Genomic DNA, 24,038 nt, shown 5'->3' on the forward strand with positions numbered 1-24,038 from the left:
AATAACAACATCATGAATGTATCCAATAACAATTTTTACCCAGTCAATAATTTAACCACTTTAAGACCGGAGGATTTTCCTGCTTAACGTCCAGGCCACTTTTTTAACTTGGCACTGCACGAATTTAACTGACAATTGCGCGGTCATGCAACGCTGTACCCAAATGAAATTTGCATCCTTTTTTCCCCTCAAACAGAGCTTTCTTTTGATGGTATTTGATCACCTACGCGCTTTTCATTTTTTGCGATATTAATAAAAAAAGAGCGAAAAGTTTGCGAAAAATTTACATTTTCTACTTTGACAGTTAAAAAATATCCAATATATTCAATTTTTGTCATATATTTAGGCCAAAATGTATTTAGCTACATGTCTGACAAAAAAATTCTCAATGAGCGTATTTTTTGCCACTTTAGGACCGGAAGATTTTACCTCATTCCTGACCAGGCCATATTTTGCGATTCGGCACTGCGTTATTTTAACGGACAATTGCGTGGTTGTGCGAAGCTGTACCCAAATTAATTTTTTTTTTTTTTTTTTTTTCCATAAGAAATTTTTATTGAGTTTTAAATAGAAAACATACATAATATACATTATACATAAGTACAAAAGCATGGAATGTATACACAAATAAAGAAGAGTGAATGGTAAGATAACACAGACTTGGCATAACATGGCAAAAATTAAATGGAATAAACATCCTCATTATAACAGTGGGTTCATGGAGAGTAGTCATACAGAAAACATGGCCACGAGTCTGTCTAATCTGAATATCGGGGTTACCTGAGGCAGGGAGCCATACTAGTTAAGGATATGCGTGGGGAAGGAAACATGTGCCACAGCGGCACCATTAACTGGGAGGTGCTATCCATGGTGTACATAGGGCAGGGGTTGAATATGGCCGGGATGCAAGATAGTACCCACTAATTATCGGATAGGTAATCAATTTTTACCAAAAGGAGGAGACAAACAACAGAATGGGTGGGAATGATGGGGAAGGGGAAGAGGGGTGAGGGGTGGGGAAGAGGAGGGGGAGATTGAGAAAGAACGTGAAGGGAGGGAGGGGAGGAGGGGGAGGAAGCAAGGGATGTAGAGGGGGGTGAGTGGGAGTTAAAGTAAAGAAAAGAGGGCAAGCGGGGATGAAAAGGAACAGTATATGATCAAAGGTGTATCAATTAAATCATGAAGTGCTGTCTTTGGTTTCCATAATCGAATTGTAAGTGGCGGTATCCTTGAATCTGATCCAATCTATCCATAGGGCTGAAAACTTGTGGATTTGATCATTTGAAATGCTGATTAGTTCCTCCATTTCCTCAATTCTATTGAGTCTAAGGAACCATTCCCTAGAAGATGGAATGGAGGTTGATTTCCAGTGGCATGGCAGGCATAGTTTAGCAGCAGTTAGCATGTGGCGGGCAAGGATCGGCCTGAGTGTGTTTTGAGTGGCTGGGACGTGGTTGAGAAGAAAGTGGCCAGGGGTCAGGGGAAGGTCATAAGACGTGACCTCACGCACCAACCTGTGAACCATCTCCCAGAAAGGCTGGATATTGGGGCAGGACCACCAGATGTGGAGCATGGATCCGGTTTCCTGACGGCACCTCCAACAGGTGTCGGGAACCCCAGGTTGAAATTTATGAATTCTATCTGGCGTCCTGTACCAACGCGTTAGGATTTTATATCCATTTTCCTGGGTGGTGACGTTAATAGAGGCCCGGTGAACCGAGCGGCACATAGTTTCCCAGTCCTTTTCAGAAAGGGAGAGTTGGAGGTCACGGGACCAAGCTTGCGCAAAGGGGGCCAGAGCGACTGGAGGAGCGTCGAGTAGGTGGCCATAGAGTTCCGAAATCAAGTGTCGCTGTGGTTTGGCGCGGATGCTGATAGCTTCCAAAGGGGTCGGGGGTCTCGACCAATCGCTAGAGGTAGCTGAGGTAGTAAGAAAGTGTCGAATCTGGAAATAGGACCAGAGTGGGAGAGTGTATGGTGTTATGGAGCGATTAATCTCTTCCCAGGAGAGGAGATTTCCATCTTTGAAAAAACAGTGAGCAAGTATTTCCTGATGAGGCCAATTGTGTCGAAGGAAATTAAGTGAATTGCCAGGTGGAAATGCGGGGTTCATCCTCAAAGAGGTCAAGGGGCCAACCCGCGGGTTGATCCGGAGCTTTTTCCGCCACTTGTCGTGGACCAGGAGCGGAGGTCCAATTAGGGGGTGGCATTTAAGAGATGGGGGAACGGAAGAGAAGGGCATCCAAGCCAGTAAGTGAAGCGGGATTTCTGAAAAGTAATTTTCAAGATTTACAACCAGTTTGCTGGAGGAGTGAAGATTCCAGTCCAGAAGTCTGGTCAGGATGCAGGCCTTATGATAGGTCTGTAAGTCCGGGAGGCCCAGGCCGCCTTTGTGTTTAGGGGCCGTCAGGCGGGTGAGTTTGATCCTGGGAGGTTTCCCATCCCACAAAAATTTAGAACTGGTAGTCCGAAGGGTCGTGAAGAATGATGCCGGGAGTTGAATGGGAGCCGCCTGGAATAGATACAACAGTCTGGGAAGGATAGACATCTTGAGTAGGGCGGCCCTGCCAAACCACGAAACGCGTATATTCTTCCACGCCCGTAGGTCGCTGCAAATAGATGTCAGTAAGGGTTTATAATTGGTGTCAAAGAGGGATTCAAGGCGGCGGGGTATGTGTATGCCCAGATAGGGGATGGACGCTGGTGACCATATGAAAGGAAAATTAGTTTTGCATCTCTCCAGGTCTACATCAGGTAGAGTGACATTTAGGGCCATGGATTTGGAGTAATTAACTTTAAGATTTGAAAGGGAGTGGAAGAGTGCAAGGTCTTGAAGCAAGTTTGGCAGGGAGACGTGCGGGTGGGAAAGAAAAAGTAGCATATCATCCGCGAAGGCTGCTACCTTGTGAGTGTTGTCACCTATCGGGATTCCACGTATGTTGGGGTTCGAGCGGATCATATTTAAAAAGGGTTCCAGAGAGAGTACAAAGAGGATGGGGGACAGGGGGCAGCCCTGTCGTGTACCATTGGAAAGGTGAAAGGCGTCCGACAGGTGGCCATAAACCCGTACTCGGGCTATCTGATTGGTGTATAGAGCGCGTATACTCAGTAGCATTCTCTCTCTCAAACCCATGGATGTCAGCATAGAGGAGAGATAGTCCCAGGCCACTCTGTCGAACGCCTTTTCAGCGTCCAGGGAGAGAAAGAAACCGGGGAGGTTATGGGAGGTAAGCCAGTGGTGAACGTTAAGTGCCCTAGTGGTGTTGTCCCGCGCCTCCCTCCCCGGGATGAACCCAACTTGGTCCAAAGAGACCAGGGAAGGAAGGAGCGGGACAAGACGGTTGGCCAAAATCTTGGCGTAAAGTTTAGCATCTACATTTAGAAGGGAGATAGGACGATAGCTGGAAACTAGCGTCTCGTCCTTACCTTCCTTAGGGATCACTGTAATGTAGGCTTCTAAAAGCGACGTGGATTGATGCTGGGATTCTGCAAGACTCCTAAAGGCTCTAACAAAGTGAGGTTTGAGTATGTCCTCAAAGGCCCGAAAGTATAGGAGGGGAAGACCATCAGGTCCAGGTGCTTTGCCCGGCTTCATCCCGCGTAGAGCTCTAGTGAGCTCTTCGGTGGTGATGGGAGATTCAAGAGCTTCTGCGTCTTGGGTGGATAGGGGGGATAAGCCATGAGATTTGAAAAAATTCTCGAGTTGAGATGTTCTCGATGCAGTCTGGGTAAGACTGCCAGGAGCTGGGGAGAGGTTGTATAGGCCCTTATAAAATTCCTCGAATTGACGGGCGATAGCCTCATTAGAGGAGTGGAGATTGCCCGCCGAATCTCTGATGGTATAGATGGAGGCGAGATTAGTTTTAGGGCGGGAGGCCCGGGCTAGAAGACGACCACTTTTATTACCCTGCTCGTAAAACACTTTACGGCTAAGGACAAGTCTACGATGTGCTTGGAGGCCTAATAGTTCTTTCAAGCGCGTACGGGTCTCAAATCGGCTGTTTGGGCATGGGAGCGTTTGTGAGCCGTCTCGAGGACGGTAAGTCGGGAATATAGGTCTTGAAGTTCGCGTTGGCGTTCTTTTTTCAGGGATGCTGCTATTGCTAGGAGTTCGCCTCTAATTACGCACTTATGTGCTTCCCATTGAACAAGAGGTGTGGTGTCCGGAGTGTCGTTAATCTCGAAATATTCCCTAAGTTTAGACTGCAGGCTGGAGAGAACTGGCCCATCTTTGAGGAGCGAGGGGTTCAATCTCCACGTTTTGGACTTTGTGACAAGTTCAGGGAATTGGAGCGTCATGGTTATAGGACTATGATCTGAGAGGATCCTAGGTTCAATAGTGGCACCCAAAAGGAATGGTAGGTCTGTTTGTGAAAGGAAAATGTAGTCGATTCTTGAAAATTTGGAGTGGGGGGCGGAGAAGAATGTGTAGTCCCTATCGTTAGGGAATAGCGTCCTCCAGGAATCATGAAGATGCAAGGATCGAAGTTGAAGGTGAATTTGGCGCAGTGCCCGGAATGGCAGCACTGAGGCACCGGTTGAAGAATCTAGGAGGGGATTGAGAGGGGCGTTAAAATCTCCTCCAAATATCAAGAGCCCAGGAGTAAAGTCTGCAAGTTCCTGGCATACTGTTCGGAAAAAAGGCACTTGTTTGGTATTTGGCGCGTATATATTGGCTAGGGTCACTGGTCGAGAGTTAAGGTGGCCTTTAACAAAGAGGAATCTGCCCTCTGGATCCGATCTAACGTCTAGAGGCTTGAAGTCGACTTGTTTAGCAAGTAAGATAGAAACTCCACGCGATTTGTAACCTTCAGAAGTAGCATGAAACGCTGTAGGGAAGTGCTTATTAGAGAAGGAAAGCGGATCACCCGTTTTGAAATGAGTTTCCTGCACTAATACTATTTGGGCCCGCAAACGTGAGGCTTCGGCTAGAAATTGTGAGCGCTTTTCAGGAACGTTCAATCCCTGGGCATTGGACGAAAGAATCTTGATAGTGCGTTGCGTTTTGGTTATGGCAGGGGCAGGCATGATGACGTCCACTCAAAAAAGGAAGACAAATCAGGGAGTATGAGAGGGTGTATCAGAGGGGGAAAGGAACGAGGCAGAGGGAGGAAGAGATAAAAAGGGGTGATAAGGGATGAGGGGGAGAGGAGATATGTAGGGGGGACCAGTAGGGAGACAAGGGGAGAGAGGGAAAGGGGGGATGGGGGGATAATGTGAGGAGGGTCGGGAAGGAGGAGGCTGGAGAAAAACACAAGGAAAAAGAGAGCAAATAAGGTCCCCTAGCCTCCCTCTATCAGCAAATCGGAATGACTAGCCGCTAGAGGAGGGGTAGGGGGGAAAGACACAAAGTGTCGCAGGTCAACAAACAGTATAAACTGCTGTTGAGGTGGGGAACAATAGTCTGGATACGATCCCAAGTTAGGCATGGGACGGCTCTGCACTGGGGATCAGCAGAGCATGTGTAGCAAATGGCGGTGGGTGCCGCAATCAGTGAGACTGAGAGGGTCAATAGGTGTATTAAAGTGGTAACCTGAGGTGGGTAATACCGGATACCCAACAATAAACAAGTTTCAAACAGTGTATTAGACAGAAAAAAAAAAGAAAAAGAGAGAAAAAAAGAACCTGAAGTGTGGCACAGCGTAAACACAGGGGAGAAAACTGGTAACAATAGCTGTAACAGATAGGTTGTATCCTGGGGAAAGGACAACAAGGTCAACATCTTAGCTTGCCTGTGCATGAAGTAAACAGTTAGTGAATTAACGGTAGGTACTCTCGAGCCGATTCAGTCCCCTGTCCCCGTTTATGTGGCCTAATGGGAAGTCAGGGTCGGTCTGTGTCAGTCCGGGGAGTGGTATCTGGAGGGGGATTGTCGGTGTCCACAAGCTTAGTTAAAGAGGGGGAGATGTTGGCTTGGAAGGGAGATTGTAGGTATACCGGGAGGTGAGGAAGGCGATTATATCGTGGGGAGCATCATCAGTCAGGTCGGGCGGTATGAGTTGTATAGGTAGGGGGAGGTAGTCACAGGAAACCGTCGGATGAGAGGGGGAGTGGAGAATGAGGATCCTGGGGAGGAGGTATAGTCGTCATTAATGAGGAGGGAGGGGGATTAGGAGGAACCGCGACAAACAGTTCAGTGTCCAGAGCTACTCATCATACCATAAATAACATTCCTATGAAATACAGCATCTCAATTACTTTTGTCATCAAGGTGTGGTCGTAGCAAGAATACATGCAAAGTTTAGGCAGTTTGAGGCAAATCAAAGCAACTCATCTCCCTTTCCCCCCATGCAATAGCAAATACTGACAAAATAAAGGCGGCATAAGCTAATGACAAGACAGCATGTAGGTTAAACATTTAGTAACTAGAATAATAGTAATGGGAAACCTGTAGCAGCCAGTGGTGATGTATGGAAAATGCCATCCATGGGGCTTGCAGTGAACACCGAGGTTCGTGGAGCAATGTCAGGTAGGTTAGTAGTTCTGAGTCCTCAGAAGCGCTGAATCGAGACGATAAAACCTGTGGAGAATCAAGGGGAGAGGAAAACAAGGGGGGATATCGGGGGGAATGGGGATCAGTGACACATCCGTGGGCGATGTATAGGAGGGATCGAGTGACCAAGAAGGGGGGTGGGGGGTGAAATGTGGACATCAGAGTCTATGGAGCAGTCTAAGTCAGTAAGGGTGTCGGCTGCCAACTAACAGAGGAAAATGGATCAGAAGGGGCAGCGAGGATTGGGGGTTGTAGCTGGATAGATTCACAATGACAAAGTCCAGAGCAGGGGGGTATAAGGTGTATGGAGGGGTAGGACCAAGGGGGGAATAGGACAAGAGTACCTTTAAGGAAGTTTCAGTCAGGCATCAGCGATCAGCTGGAGAGTTCAGAGCTTCAGCTTCTCCCGTTGGCGGGCTGGCGATCGAAGAGGACTTGAGCGACGATCATCTCTGGAGCGCATGGGAGTAGCATCGTGGTGCGAATGGCGTCTTCTGCGTTGTCTGCTTCTCTGTGCTTTAGGGGTATTGGAGGCGGTAACTGAGATCCAGGGGTCTGGTGTGTAGAACTCTCCATACCAGTCGGGCAGATCCATCACAGGAATTTCAAAGGCATCGCAGAAAGCAGGTATGTCATCAGGGATTTTTAAGGATGCGGACCTGCCCCGAAAGGTAGCAAAGAGGCAAAAAGGAAAGCGCCACCTGTACGTGATACCTCTGGTGCGGAGAGCTTCTAGTAGGGGGCGTAGGGCTCTGCGATTTTGCAGAGTGATGGGCGAGAGGTCCTGGAAGAGTTTCAGCTCAGTCCCCTCAAACTGTACGCGATCCCGGCCCCTCGCTTTTCTGAGAATTGCTTCTTTAAGGGGGTAACTCACCAGGCAGCAGATCACATCGCGAGGTGGATCGGAGTCTCCCGCTCGGGGGCGCAGGGCCCGGTGTGCCCTCTCGAAATCGATCGGGGTATCCGCCGGTCTCTCGAGGAGGTCATCGAAGATCGTTGTTAGCGAGGTGGTCAAGTCGGGGGGTTCCACAGACTCCGGGAGGCCCCGCAAGCGGATATTATGCCTCCTTCCCCGATTGTCCAGATCCTCAAGGTGGCGGTTTATCTCGATGAGGTGGGATGTGTACATGTCCGTGCCCCTCTGGAGCTGCTTGATGGCGGCCGCATGAGTGGCAGAGGCCTTCTCCGTGACGTCCAGTCTGGCGGTCACTGAGCGTAGTTCTGCAGTGAGTTCCGATATAGCAGAGCCCAAGGTGGATTTAATGTCCGCGGCCACATTTTGAAGATCCGTGGGGCTCGGAAGGGGTACTGCGGTGGTCGGCTGAGCCTGGGATCCGGAGGCGATAGAGGGCTGCGCCATGGGAGAGCTGGGCGCGGGAGCCGGGGAGGCCGCACGCTGGCTGTTCTTCTGCGTGCGGAAGATGGCTGGGATGTTTCCCGTGAGTTGAGTCTCCTGGTCAGGCATCGCCCGGCTGGCTGAGGCACTGCGACCCGATCTGAGCATGATTTGGAGGTTGAAGGCACCCGAAAAGGTGTTTAGTAGATCCCCAGTGCGAGGAGCCGAGCTAACATGCGGCCATTCGAGTCCGGTGCCAAGCCACGCCCCCCCAAATTAAATTTATGTCCTTTTTTCCCCACAAATAGAGCTTTCTTTTGGTGGTATTTGATCACCTGTGCGATTTTTAATTTTTGAAAAAAAGAGCGACATTTTTGAAAAAAAAAAAACAATATTTTTCACATTCTGATACAGTGCCTTGTGAAAGTATTCGGCCCCCTTGAACTTTGCAACCTTTTGCCACATTTCAGGCTTCAAACATAAAGATATAAAACTGTAATTTTTTGTGAAGAATCAACAACAAGTGGGACACAATCATGAAGTGGAACGAAATTTACTGGATATTTCAAACTTTGTTAACAAATAAAAAACTGAAAAATTGGGCGTGCAAAATTATTCAGCCCCTTTACATTCAGTGCAGCAAACTCTCTCCAGAAGTTCAGTGAGGATCTCTGAATGATCCAATGTTGACCTAAATGACTAATGATGATAAATAGAATCCACCTGTGTGTAATCAAGTCTCCGTATAAATGCACCTGCACTGTGATAGTCCCAGCGGTCCGTTTAAAGCGCAGAGAGCATCATGAAGAACAAGGAACACACCAGTCAGGTCCGAGATACTCTTGTGGAGAAGTTTAAAGCCGGATTTGGATATAAAAAGATTTCCCAAGCTTTAAACATCCCAAGGAGCACTGTGCAAGCGATAATATTGAAATGGAAGGAGTATCAGACCACTGCAAATCTACGAAGACCTGGCCGTCCCTCTAAACTTTCAGCTCATACAAGGAGAAGACTGATCAGAGATGCAGCCAAGAGGCCCATGATCACTCTGGATGAACTGCAGAGATCTACAGCTGAGGTGGGAGACTCTGTCCATAGGACAACAATCAGTCGTATACTGCACAAATCTGGCCTTTATGGAAGAGTGGCAAGAAGAAAGTAATTTCTTAAAGATATCCATAAAAAGTGTCGTTTAAAGTTTTCCACAAGCCACCTGGGAGACACACCAAACATGTGGAAGAAGGTGCTCTGGTCAGATGAAACCAAAATCGAACTTTTTGGCAACAATGCAAAACGTTATGTTTGGCGTAAAAGCAACACAGCTCATCACCCTGAACACACCATCCCCACTGTCAAACATGGTGGTGGCAGCATCATGGTTTGGGCCTGCTTTTCTTCAGCAGGGACAGGGAAGATGGTTAAAATTGATGGGAAGATGGATGGAGCCAAATACAGGACCATTCTGGAAGAAAACCTGATGGAGTCTGCAAAAGACCTGAGACTGGGACGGAGATTTGTCTTCCAACAAGACAATGATCCAAAACATAAAGCAAAATCTACAATGGAATCGTTCAAAAATAAACATATCCAGGCGTTAGAATGGCCAAGTCAAAGTCCAGACCTGACTCCAATCGAGAATCTGTGGAAAAAACTGAAAACTGCTGTTCACAAACGCTCTCCATCCAACCTCACTGAGCTCGAGCTGTTTTGCAAGGAGGAATGGGCAAAAATGTCAGTCTCTCGATGTGCAAAACTGATAGAGACATACCCCAAGCGACTTACAGCTGTAATCACAGCAAAAGGTGGCGCTACAAAGTATTAACTTAAGGGGGCTGAATAATTTTGCACGCCCAATTTTTCAGTTTTTTTATTTGTTAAAAAAGTTTGAAATATCCAATAAATTTTGTTCCACTTCATGATTGTGTCCCACTTGTTGTTGATGCTTTACAAAAAATTACAGTTTTATATCTTTATGTTTGAAGCCTGAAATGTGGCAAAAGGTCGCAAAGTTCAAGGGGGCCGAATACTTTCGCAAGGCACTGTATATAACATCCCCCAAAAAAAACTTTACAAATCAAAATTTTTTAACATTTTAGGCCAATTTGTTTTCGGCTACATATTTTTGGTAAAAAAAAAATCACAATAAGCGTATTTTGATTGGTTTGCGCAAAGGTTATAGCGTTTACTAACTACGGGAAAGATTTGTCATTTTTATTGTTTATTTTTTTTTTTACTAGTAATGGCGGCTATCTGCAATTTTTTTTTTCTGGGACTGCCAACATTGCGGCGGACAGATCGGACTCCTGACATTTTTTACACTTTTGGGGGGACCAGTGACATTACTACCGTAATCAGTGCTATAAATATGCACTGTTACTGTAATAATGACACACTGGCCGGGAAGGGGTTAACGTTATTGGTGATCAAGGGGTTAAATGTATGCCTCATGCTTACTGACGTGTGTGTGGGGGGGGGGGGGGGTCAAACACAGATCGCAGGTTCAGCTATGCTGAATCTTGTGATCTGTCCCTGCCTGTCACAGAGGAGATCTGCCCGCTTTGTTTACACAAGCGGGCGGATTTCCTCAGTCTTTCCTCAACGTTCGGGGAAGAGAGGCGGTGATCACAGCGGGAGTGAGCCTCCAGTGGCACCACCGAGAAAGGGAGGTATCTGGCGACGTAGGTCTACGTCGCCAGACCCAGCTGAGCCGCTCTGCTCCAGTAGCAGCAATGTGAGCGGTCCGCAAGTGGTTAAAGCTTAAAGCAGAAGTATAGGCAAAACTTTTTTCTTTCATATTGGATAGAGTAAGGGAGGGTTATAATCCCTGGCAACTTTTTCTTTTTGCTATCTGTGTGCCATTGCAGAGATTTCCCTTCCCTTCCTGTCCCATAGCCAAATAGGATGTGAGTGGAAATCCCTGAAAATTAAGGTAATACCTTGGGGACCCCCAGGTCACCAGAACTAGTGTCCCCATTGGAAGATTTTCACTCTATTACTTTTCTGGGGACAACCCAAAATTTGGGTCATTTCTTTTACTTTCAATGAAAATGGTAAACAGAACAAATAAAGAGGGTGAATCTCCTTAACAGGAACACAGACAGTAAATAAAACACTGATAGGTGTTCTAACCCCTCTCCATTCGATCCAAAACAAAAAAAAAAACTTTTGCCTTTAGTTATACTTTAAAGAGGAAGTAAACCCTCCTCTGACACTTTTACCTATAGGTAAGCCTATATTAAGGCTTACCTATAGGTAGTGTAAATATCTCCTAAACATGTACCGTTTAGGAGATATTTACCTTACATGCAGCCAGTGACGTCACTGGCGCATGTGCTCTGAAGGAACGGCCGCTGGTGCCGTTTCTTCAGAGACCCGTGCCGTGACCGTCGGCTCCCGTGCGCGTGCACGGGAGTGACGTCACCGCGGCTCCGGCCAATCAGATGGCCGGATGCCGCGATCCCGGAAGACGGGCGACTGGACATGTCGTCCGTCATACAGGTGAGTGAGCGGCACGGCGGGGGGGCTCGTTCTTAGGTAAGTATTTTGTAATGAGCTAGTATGCGATGATGCATACTAGCTCATTATGCGTTTCTCTTTCAGGTTACAGAAAAAAAAAAAAAAAACGTTCATGGGTTTACAACCTCTTTAAGTTGTGTGAACACTGGGGGAAACCTGAAGCAGCATTTTCCCCAGGAAAGGTGAAGCATTTCAGCCCTTTTATGCCTTGTAATTTATCGAACACAGCAATAATATTTTAGTAATGACCATTTATTCCACTGTCTAGCAAGCTCACAATAAGCCTAGGTTTACATATGCGGCAGTGCTTGTCACCCCTCTGGTGTATTACTTTTCAGGGGTATTTGACAGGCAGCGAGGTGGCAAATGTCTCCCCCTCACCACCTGTTTTAACCTTATAATGCCTCGTTCACATGGGGTGTACTACAGTGTACACCTCTGGAGGGCCATGTTCCGTGCATTCCTGTGCAGGCAGTCCCAGTGATGTAATTGGGATGGAGTGGGTGCATGAACACATCTGCTGCTCCCAATCTAACATTGGTGTGGGCACACAGATGTCAGATTCGGAGCAGCATCTGTGTATGTGCAGCCGCTGCGTCCCAATTTACATCATTAGCATTGCCTGCACGGGGATGTAAGGAACACCTGTGCATCCCTGCGTGGGTAAACACCGGGTCTATGCTGTATAGTACGCCCTGTGCAAACTAGGCCTAAATGCCGCACAATGACCAGGTGCATCACACTGGAATGGGTCACACTCTGGGACAGTCCTACCAGAGGAATATTTTTTCCCATGCAATGTGTACACCCCTCCTTTGCAGCTTTTGGTTACTGCAACCTAACCAAAAGTGTAAACAAAACACTTACAAAAATATTTACAGCACCTCCCCCCCCAACTACTTCACGTCTATTTCCAGTAAATCTTAGACGTAAACCCTATGGGAGATTTACCTGCTTCAAAAAAATTGATCCAGTTTTTGCCAACTATCTTATTCCCATCACATAATTTCAACATGCTACAGATGAGGTGAATATCAGCAAGGACCTGAAAAGAACAGTCACGATTTGGTTTATGTAAGAATTTGAACATGAAGTCTTAGGGCCCATAAGCACTGTAACACACGTTTTTATGGGGTAAAGTGCAGGCCTGCGTGTGCATTAGGGAGTCATTCATAATTGAAGGGCATTGCAGTACAACAACAAGCACTGAGTTAACGCGTACATTTACCACACATTACTGCAACAAAACTGGTGTGAATGGCTCCTTACATTATTATAACCATGCAGTCTTCATTTCTAAATACATATATTGGCCATTCATCATTTTGACAAGATTTATAATGACAACTCTCTGGGATGTGATATTTACCTAGATTGCCATGCCAAGCTGGCCAGAGATGACCAGAGACAGTCCTATAAAAGTGGTTGATTCTCGCCTCCAGGAGGTCGGCTTGGCATTTGGAGAAATCCCAGGGATGCGATATTTACCTAGATTGCCATGCCAAGCTGGCCAGAGATGACCAGGGCGAGTGCGGGAAAAGTGGCCGATTTTCACATGCAGGAGGTCGGCTTGGCAGTTGGAGAAATCCCAGGGATGCGATATTTACCTAGATTGCCATGCCAAGCTGGCCAGGGAGAGTGCGGGAAAAGTGGCCGATTTTCACATGCAGGAGGTCGGCTTGGCAGTTGGAGAAATCCCAGGGATGCGATATTTACCAAGATTGCCATGCCAAGCTGGCCAGAGATGACCAGGGAGAGTGCGGGAAAAGTGGCCGATTTTCACATGCAGGAGGTCGGCTTGGCAGTTGGAGAAATCCCAGGGATGCGATATTTACCTAGATTGCCATGCCAAGCTGGCCAGAGATGACCAGGGCGAGTGCGAGAAAAGTGGCCGATTTTCACATGCAGGAGGTCGGCTTGGCAGTTGGAGAAATCCCAGGGATGCGATATTTACCTAGATTGCCATGCCAAGCTGGCCAGAGATGACCAGGGAGAGTGTGGGAAAAGTGGCCGATTTTCACATGCAGGAGGTCGGCTTGGCAGTTGGAGAAATCCCAGGGATGCGATATTTACCTAGATTGCCATGCCAAGCTGGCCAGAGATAACCAGAGACAGTCCTGTAAAAGTGGTTGATTCTCGCCTCCAGGAGGTCGGCTTGGCATTTGGAGAAATCTTGGGAATTAGATCTGTCCCTAGATTGCCGTGCCAAGCTGGCCAGGAAGAAATAAAGCTTGGGAGACCGAGATAGAGCCCCCTGTGGATCATCGCCCCCGTTTAAACCATGCTTTGGGTTTGAAGGTCATGTTCTCCCCGCTTGTCTGTCCTCCATAAATAGTTTACCTTCTTCCCTATTTACAGTCGTGACAAAGCAAACAGACTAGACAGCAGGATAAGAAAAGAACATTTTGATAGGCATAATTACATGGTTTGAAGGTCATGTCCTCCCGCTTGTCTGTCCTCCATAAATAGTTTACCTTCTTCCCTATTTACAGTCGTGACAAAGCAAACAGACTAGACAGCAGGATAGGAAAAGAACATTTTGATAGGCATAAATGTAATTTTAAATACAGTATCTCTACTATTCTCCATAGAAAAGTAAAACTAGTATTTAATTCTTTAATACAAGTTCTATGCCTGTCTATACAATGCTCTTTCCATGCCATCGCACGGAGTACTGCAGGTACGACAAAACCAGGATCTTCTATAACCACACTCGGTGTTCCCTATATATCCGCAGCAACCTTTCTGACCAATCCCCTAGAATGGAACACTGAGGGAGAGGAGCGGCAAAATCCGCTGAGTCTAGCCGGCCTCCTGGAACTCCTTCCCAGCCACAGTAACTGAATTTCTCTCCTTCAGGACTTCCGCAGGTGGTTTCCCGGGCTTTTTCCAACTGCCAATCCGACGTCCTGGAAGCGGGAATCGGCCACTTCTGAGGACTCTCCCCGGTCATGTCTGGTCAGCTAGATGTTGTAATCTGGGTAAGTATCACATCCCCGGCATTTCTACAAATGCCAAGCCGCTTTTCTGGGGGAAACCAGATTGGTAGCGAAGTGATCCTTACCCAGGTTACCAGGAGGGAAGACCGGGGGGAGGGTGAGAGGTGTGAGGCGTTTATTCTTCTGTGACATGGAGGGAAGTGTATTCCTCCAACAGAGACGGCTTTGAGGAGTGCATGCACAGCTCTTCTTTGCCCTGTGAGTGGCACTGGTGGGAGGGGTCAGTGATGAGGTAGCTGGTCGCCGCCCCCCACTCTTCTCTCTGCGGTCCTCAGTAAGGGGGAGCCTCTAGTTCCTGTCACGTTGTTGTGGGTACGCCTCCTCCTTGCCCCGCCTCCTCCTGGCCGGTGCCTCGTCTCATAGTGGGGGGGTGCAGTATGAGGAGGATCTCCGTGTGTGCAGGTAAGACGGCTGTGCTGTGCATGGGGACCCTTCAATCTGTGGAGGATGCGGAGCCCTTTGAGGGAGGGGGGAGGGGGAGATCTTATCTATAAGTCTAGGATGGATTTGTGTTTATACGGAGCTGGGCTTTCCATACTTTGTAATGTTCCCTGTCCATGGTGCTGATCTCTCCTAACCTCTCATTCACATCACCACAAGGGCAGACAGAAAACCTTGTACAGGACAATGCTGGGTTCAGGTGGGTTCACATCAGAAAGGTGTGCAGAGGAAAAGATGTGATTCTGTGTGTTTTCCCCGCACCCCCCTTTTCACATGTACGCAGGTACCATTCATTTTTAATGGCACCCCAAACACATCTAACCATTGCAGCCACTGAACCCCATGGTACCACAGAACCATGCAATTTCTTAAAAGTCACGCCTGCCGTACTTTTTTCACATTCCCGTGAGTTTGGCTGTCTATTAACCACTTCTGGACCGGAAGGATTTACCCTCCTAATGACCAGGCCATATTTTGCGATTCGGCACTGCGTTACTTTAATGGACAATTGCAAAGTCGTGCGACGCTGTGCCTGAATAAAATAATGTCCTTTTTTTTTTTTTGCGATTTTTTTTTTTTTTTGTTATAAACAAGAAAAGAGCGACAATTTTGAAAAAAAAAAAATTTTTCACATTCGGCTATATAACGTTCCCAAATAAAAACATTTTAGACCAATTTGTTTTCTGCTACATATTTTTGGTAAACAAAAATCGCAATAAGTGTATTTTCATTGGTTTGCGCAAAAGTTTATTGCATCTACTAACTACGGGAAAGATTTATGTCATTTTTATTGTTTTGTTTTTTTTTTAATTTTTTACTAGTAATGGCGGCGATCTGCAATTTTTTGCGGGACTGTGACATTGCGGCGGACAGATCGGACCCCTAACTGACATTTTTGACACTTTTGGGGGGACCAGTGACATTACTACAGTAATCAGTGCTAAAAATATGTACTGTTACTGTAATAATGACAATTGCAGGGAAGGGGTTAACACTGTGGATGATCAAGGGATTCAATTTGTACCTAGAGGCGTGTTTCTAACTGTGGGGGGCGTGGCTTGTGAAATGATCATAGAGACCTGTGATCCTATATAGAAGGATCACAGGAGCTCTGTGATCATCCCAGGGAGAACGGTCAGCTGTGTTTGCAACAGCCGACCGTCCTCTCTCAGTGGGGAACGATCGCGGGTTTCAGGGGGCAATCGGAGCCGCCTGACCCGTGCATCGGCTTCCCGGCTGCCGAGTGGGGGCGCTTGCCCCCTATCTCCCTGCTCGTGACCAACGTAGGTTTGCCTGGGAGAGCCACACTGCCGCATTAAATACACGACGTGTGGTCAGCAACAGGTTAAAATGAAGGAGCCATCAAAAACAGAACACGCAGGAATTTGCTCATTCTGGTATGAACCAGCCGTTGAAACGTAGAACTTACTGCACCGCTGACACCATAGCATGTCGCAAGGCACTCCGGTACATAGACTTAAATGAAATATCATTTTGTGACGCTTTAATAAAATATACCTTCTAGCACTCGTGTAATAAAAATGTTCATCAACAAAGAGGGAGAGCTTGAAGCGGAGTTCCACCCAAAAGTGGAACTTCTGCTTTAACTACTCCTGACCCCCTGACATGCCACATTCGGCATGTCATTTTTTTTTTTTTTTTTTGGGGGGGGGGGGGCAGGTACCTAGATTTGACAGGTACCCGCTCCCACTGCCGCTTGGGCCGCCTAGGCGGCTCGAGCGGAAGTTCTCCTCTCCCCCCTCCCCCCTGCAATCTTCTGGGACACATCACAGGTCCCAGAAGATTGCCTGGCTATTCACGACGCCCAGAGCAACTCGTGCATGCGCAGTGCGCACCTGGCTGTGAAGCCGCAAGCTGTCACAGCCAGTTGCCCACACTAGAGATGTCGGCGCCACCAAGAGGACAGGGAGAGGAGCGAGGCTTCGGGCGGCCGCATCGCTGGATCCTGGGACAGGTGAATGTGTGTTTATTAAAAGTCAGCAGCTACACTTTTTGTACAAATACAAAAACGAGTGGAACTCCGCTTTAACACCCACATGCAGCAAATATGCGTCCGTTGGTGGCCAAAGTTTCTATGTTTAGAGTAGTAATGATCAAGACCTGCCTGATCATGTGACTGACAGCCAATAACAGTGATCACATGATCGGGCAGTGTGTCCCGATCCCCAGGTGTAAAGGTCCAGTTAAGGGTAAGCCAGGGCTGGGTGGGTAGGGGTTAAGTGCATAGTTCACCTTTACCAAAAACTGCCTATGCAGATAAAGGGCATCTATAGTTATAGTGGTTGTAAATCCTTACATATACCTAGTAAAGTGACTGGCCTCAGGTGATAGACTGAGATAAAACAAATCCTGCTACGTACATTGTACCTGTTTATCTATGGTCGTCTTTCCCCTTCATCAATTCAAAGTGCAGGCAGAGAGCTGAAGTGAGGAGAGCCCTGAGAGCTGATTGGATGGAAGGAACACCCCCCCCCCCCTTCACACAGTAACAGAGCTGAGGCTGCCAATCACAAGCTGTGCCCTCCCCGTCTCTTTTTTATTTCTTGGTGTCAGGAAAACTTGTCAGAAGTTATTCATGCTGATTGCAGGGGAACGAAGCAACAGACAGAAATGACACTTAATGCTCTAGATTGAGACAAGCACACACTATAGAGGGATATGCTTTGTTCATATTTCATGGCTGAGGTTTACAACCACTTGAAAAACTAGCCGTGCAGCATGTTGATTAATATCCTTCCTATAGGTGTAGGCCATTCACATACCTCATGAAGCCTGACTGGAGAACATCCAGGGTGTTGCTAAGGACGTTATTAAGAGAAGTGCGACTGTTACTGCTCACCTCCACCATCCCAGGCGCCAGCTCTTTCTCCGTTTCAAACCCCCTTGCATGCATTTTACTGTCCCCTGATGCAAAATCTCTGAGCTCAGCGTTTGAGAGCTCACTCCTGTGATGGTGCAGATAAACAAAATGCTAGACTTCTCTTAGCAACACCGTAGGAGTTTTCCAGCCAGGCTTCTTGAGGTACCAAACAACCTACACCTATAGAATGGGCATTAATTAACTTTGGTCAAAGATGCACAGTTTCTTTTTATCTACAGATGCCCCTTATCTGCATAGGCATTTTTTTGGTGAAAGGTGAACTATGGATTTAACCCCTCCCCCCCTAGCTGTTGCATCGGTTTAACTTGGCTTTACACCTGGGGGGCATGAGGTATGTAAATGGCCTACACCTATAGAAAGGACCAGTGGTGTATTTAGGTTTTGTGCTGCCCTAGGCCTGACTAAACTTGCGCACCCCCTAATTTAAATATGGCCCCTTCCTGTTTATGACCCATTTTGTCATCTGTAAACCAACAACCACGGTGTATCAGTGCCCATCAGCGCAGCCTCACCAGTTCCCATAAGTTCAGCCTCATTAGTGCAGCCTTATCTGTGCTGCCTCATTACTGCCCATCAATACAACCTCATCAGTGCAGCATATCAGTTTTAGCCCCATCAGTGGCCATCAGTACAGCCCCATCAGTGGCCACCAGTGCAGCCTATCAGTGCCCATTAGTGCAGCCTAAGATATTTGGACTTGTGTTTGCTGCCACTGATTGTAATTCTAGGAATATTTCACTTATTTGTATAATGACTAGGATGTCCATAGTCATTATACAAATAAGTGAAATAATCAGTGGCAGCAAAAAAAGTCCAAATATCTTATAAGATAGGAGTAATCTTACTAACCCAGTGACATATTGCAATATGAGTTAAGCAGGTCCAAAATATTATTGCCATCATATACAATTAAATGTCTTAATTGTATATGATGCAATTCAATATGCTCGCTCAAGGACAAGGATGTTTACTGAAATAGAAAATATATTATTGACATGATGCCTGCCATACCTGGGGCGGAGGAGGGTAGGTGGAGCATTAGGCTGCAGTGCCACACTTATTAGCATTGGGGGTCGTCGGACCAGTTGTATTAAGTGTGGTTGGCGGCCTGCGGTCTGTCCAAATGTCCTCACCCGCCTGTATTATACCGGCAGGTAGCAGTGTGACCGCTTTATGTGGGTGCCAGACTGATTTGCCTCCTGGACCCTGCCCTCTGGCCCAATTCACCCCATGAGACTGGCACTATACTAAAAGTGTAGCAAAAGCCGAAGGGACCCATTAAGTGCAGGAGCCAGAAGTTTTTGTTTTGTGCAGGGCGCAGCTTTTTGTCGGCCTAGGCCAAGATACAGCACTGGCAAGGACATTATTTAACCACTTAAGGACCAAGCCTATTTCTGACACTTGTTTACAAGTTAACATCCGTATTTTTTGCTAGAAAATTAGTTAGAACCTCCAAACATTATATATATATATGAATATATATATATATATATATATATATATATATATTAGCAGAGACCCTAAAGAATAAAATGGAGATTGTTGCAAAACTTTATGTCACACCTTTTTTACGCAGCAGTTTTACATACGCAATTTTTTGGGAAAAAAGGCCCTATTTTTAATTTAAAAAAAAAGAAAACAGTAAAGTAAGTCCATTTTTATTCTCTGATGAGAAAAATGTTATGCAGAGTAAATTGATACTAACATGTCTTGCTTCAAACTTGCGCACGTTTGCGGAATGGCGACACACATTGGTACTTCAAAATCTCTATAGGCGACGCTTTAAAAATCTCTACAGGTTACCAGTTTAGAGTTACATAGGAGGTCTATGGTTAGAATTATTGCTCTCACTCTAACGATCGTGGCGACATCTCACGTGTGGTTTGAACACTGTTTACATATGTGGGCACAACTTGCGTATGCGTTCGCTTCTCTGCGGGAGCTTGGAGGGACAGGACAATTTAAATTTTTGTTTTCTTATTTATTTTACTTTTTATTTTTTACTTTTACAGTGTCCCTTAAAAAAAAAAAAAATAGGCCCTTTAAGGCCGTTGGGGCGGAAGCGACATATGACGTCGCTCCGGTCCTCCAAGGGCATAGAGTTTAGTGGAGACCACCTTGGCCTCACTTGACTTCTTGCACAGCACAAGAGAAGATTGGATCATCTTCCCCGACAACTCCGGTAAGCAGGGAAAATGACCGGGAAGTGGCGGGAGGGGAGTGGGCCCCTCTCCCACCGCCCACCTCTCCCAACACCTATAAAATTGATCCTGCAGCAAATCCGCCGCTGGGACCACTTTTATGTGAAATAGGACTGCCGGTCATGTAGAAAATGACCAGGTTATGGCAGCTATCTGCTGCCATAACTCCGATATTTAACATCAAATTAGCTATGTAAATACACGGTGGGCGGTCCGGAAGTGGTTAACTTTGATCAAAGCTGCAGTTTGTTTCTATCTACAGATTAATCTACATAGTATCTGCATTGGCAGTTTCTGGTAAAGGTGAACTAACCCTTTACTAAAATAAGAAAATGATAAACAGTGCCTTGTGTTGTAATAACACAAAGCACCGCCCCTATACACCAGGCACCAACCCGCACACATTTGAATGTAAACAATCCATAAAGTGTATTTCCACTTTTGCAATTCTAAGAACGTTAGTTATGTGTTCTAGCAACCTCTGGAGGAACCCTGGTTGAGAAAGGCTAATCTAAAGGTAGCTAGATGATCCTTGAGCTGTCGCTAATTGACCTCCTATCTGATGGTTCATGCATAGTTCCAGGTCCAACATAACTTGGCAGAACCAGCTACATGACCCAATGATCCTTTTAGCTGTCTGTAAGGGGGGCATTATTCCTACTGACCACCAATGTAAGGGACATTCCTCCTACTAACCAGCAGTGTAAAGGACATTCCTCCTACTAACCACCAGTATAAGGGACAGGTCTCTTACTGACCACCAATGTAAGGGACATTCCTCCTACTGACCACCAATGTAAGGGACATTCCTCCTACTGACCACCAATGTAAGGGACATTCCTCCTACTAACCATCAGTATAAGGGACATTCCTCTTACTGACCACCAATGTAAGGGACATTCCTCTTACTGACCACCAATGTAAGGGACATTCCTCCTACTGATCACCAATGTAAGGGACATTCTTCTTACTGACCACCAATGTAAGGGACATTCCTCTTATTGAATACCAATGTAAGGGACATTCCTTCTACTGACCACCGATGTAAAGAACATTCTTTCCTCTGACCCCAATTATTTATTTTAGCAGGGTTCCAAGAGACGTAATGATTATTTCAAGGGTTCCTCTAGGGTAGGAAAAAAAAAAAGGTTTATCATAGCTGGGTTAAGCAAAAGGATGGAGTTTTATTTTTCATTGCATACCTTGGTTCCCCTATTATTATCAACAAATAAAAAAGATTCAGGAGCAAGTTCTGGTTTTAAGAATTCAGATTCAGTGTATTAATATCTATTTCGATTCTAGGACCTCACTTAAAATGTTTGCTAATATACAAAATAAAAATTGGATCCTGTTTCCCTAAAACATGTTATACAGCACAGTGTTTGTGCTGTGTCATTTGGTCTCCTGTGACACCTGAAATACCTGCCTAATCCTGCCTGGCTATACCCACCGCTCTGTAAACTGACCAGGGTATATCATGGCTGCTAAGCCCTGACACAGTGGTCAGTTTACGTGCCTCTGTCATCCGCAGCCCTGCTCTCTGCTCTCCTTTGTGCCCCAGTGTCTTCCTCCCCCCTCCCTCCCTGTCTGTCAGCTCGTACCAGTGCCCACCCCTCCTTCCTGCTGGTATCATAACTTATTGTTGTTACTACAATCTCCTCTGTTATAATAAATGCTGTGCCCCACTGTATGTGTTTTCTAAAAAAAAAATCTGCAGATAAATGCCTTATTTTATAGCGCCACTCGCCTGTCACGTGACGGCCGTATCTCTCCTCATCTCCTCTCCTCTTCCCGGCTGACATCAGCAGGGGATTCTTAGCCCCGACCGCTTTGCTGTCAGACCTTCAGAGGAGACGGCCGGTCACGTGACGCCAATCGGCGCTATAAAATAAGGTATTTATCGGCAGATTTTTTAGAAAACACATACAGTGGGGCACAGAATTTATTATAACAGAGGGGATTGTAGTAACCACAATAACGGAATTTTTGTAAAATCTTACCTGTAAAATTCCTTTCTCTGAGTCCTCCGACAGTCGCCGCCATCTTCATATTCGTCACAATGGGGTATTAGACTTTGCTAAGGAGTAGCTAGGCAACAGAATATGTTAACATTAAAGCTTTTAACATATCCCACCCCCAGGGGGTGGTCCCCTCAGTCAATACCCTCCTACTTCCTGCATCCATATCTCAGTTTCAGTGGAATAGCAGTAGAGTATACAACCAAACCCCAAAAGAGGGGCAGGGGCGGCGACTGTCGGAGGACTCAGAGAAAGGAATTTTACAGGTAAGATTTTACAAAAATTCAGTTTTCTCTTACGTCCTCCGACAGTCGCCGCCATCTTCATATTCGTCACAATGGGGACGTCCCAAAGCAGTGCAAACATGAAGGGTGGGAAACGCAGCCGCGCCTAAAGGCAACGCAGTCTCCACATCAAAGAAAGGAACCTTACCAAAGGAAGGAAACCAGCTGGGCAACATGACAGAAAGAGTGCTCAACAGGAGCAACAACCCAGGAAAAACAAATAACCCAGGGATAAAAAATGTATCCCAAACAGCCAGGGGTCCAAAAACAAGGGACCCTAAGGAACTGCCGCACTAAGAACCTTGCGGCCAAAGGAAGCATCAGCCGATGCCTGAACATCCACTCTGTAGAATTTTGTAAAAGTGTGCACGGTCGACCAGATCGCCGCCTTGCACACCTGGGCCACAGAAGCCCCATGACGACAGGCCCAAGACGTACTCAGAGATCTAGTAGAGTGCGCCTTCACAGGCATAGGGGGAACTTTTCCCTGCAAAGCATATGCCTGCTCAATGGTCTGTCTGATCCATTTGGCGATGGTAGAAGCCGACGCCGCCATGCCCTTCCGAGGACCTTCCGGAAGGACAAACAAAGAATCCGTCTTGCGAAAAGACTCAGTCGATTTAAGGTAAACCCTAATCGCCCGAACAACATCCAAGGAGTGCAACCTCACCTCCTTCGGATGTTTAGGTTTCGCGCAAAGCGAAGGCAAGACAATATCCTCATTGAGATGAAATTCCGAAACTCACTTCGGAAGAAAAAAAGGGTTAGGTCGCAAGACCACCTTATCCAAGTGAATAACCAGATACGGAGACTTGCAGGACAAAGCCGCCAGCTCCGACACTCTGCGAGCCGAAGTGATCGCCACCAAAAAGGCGACCTTTTTGGACAACATAGACAACGATATCTCCCTGATCTGTTCAAAAGGATAGAACGAGATTCAAGTCCCAAGGAGGCAGAGGATCCCTCCTAGGAGGGACCAGATGCCGCACCCCTTGAGCAAAAGTGCCAACCAAGGAGTTAGAAGCCACAGGACGTTGAAAAAGAACGGCCAGCGCAGACACCTGACCCTTGACTGTAGCCAGCGCCAAACGCTGGTCGACACCCGTTTGAAGGAAGGACAACACTCGAGAAACCGAGTACGTGCCAGGTGAAAACCCCCTGGACTCACACCAGGCAAAATAGGCCTTCCAAGTACGGTAATAGACCTTCCCCGAGGAAGGCTTCCTCGCGTTGATCAAAGTGTGAATGACCTCAGGGGAGAGACCCCTATCCTTCAGGACCTCGGTCTCAACAGCCAGGCCGTCAAAGCCAGCGACTGTAAAGCAGGATGGAATATCGGCCCTTGAGACAGGAGATCGTCTCGAAGAGGCAGATGCCACGGGGCGTCGACCGCCAGATTCACGCGGTCTGCGTACCAGGACCGGCGAGGCCAGTCCGGTGCCACAAGAATCACCGTGCTGCGTTCCGAGTGCAACCTGCGAAGGAACCTGGACAGCAATTGAATCGGTGGTAACGCATACATCAGTCGGTACTGATGCCACGGGGCCACCAACGCGTCTGACGTGTCTGCCCGAGGGTCGCGCGTCCTTGCCACGAACCTTTTCACCTTGTTGTTCAGACGAGACGCGAACAGGTCCACATCTGGAAGACCCCACTTCGCGCACAACATCTGGAAGACATCCGGGTGGAGAGACCATTCCCCCTGATCCAGGGTCTGGCGACTCAGATAGTCCGCCTGCCAGTTCTCCACCCCCGGAATGTGAACTGCCGTTATCGCCGGGACATGAGTCTCGGCCCAAGACAGAATGTCGGCTACTTCCCGAGCCGCTCGGGCACTCCTGGTGCCCC

The sequence above is a fragment of the Pelophylax lessonae genome, assembly GCF_965119305.1.
Source record: "Pelophylax lessonae genome assembly, chromosome: 2".
In the NCBI taxonomy this organism is placed as follows: domain Eukaryota; kingdom Metazoa; phylum Chordata; class Amphibia; order Anura; family Ranidae; genus Pelophylax; species Pelophylax lessonae.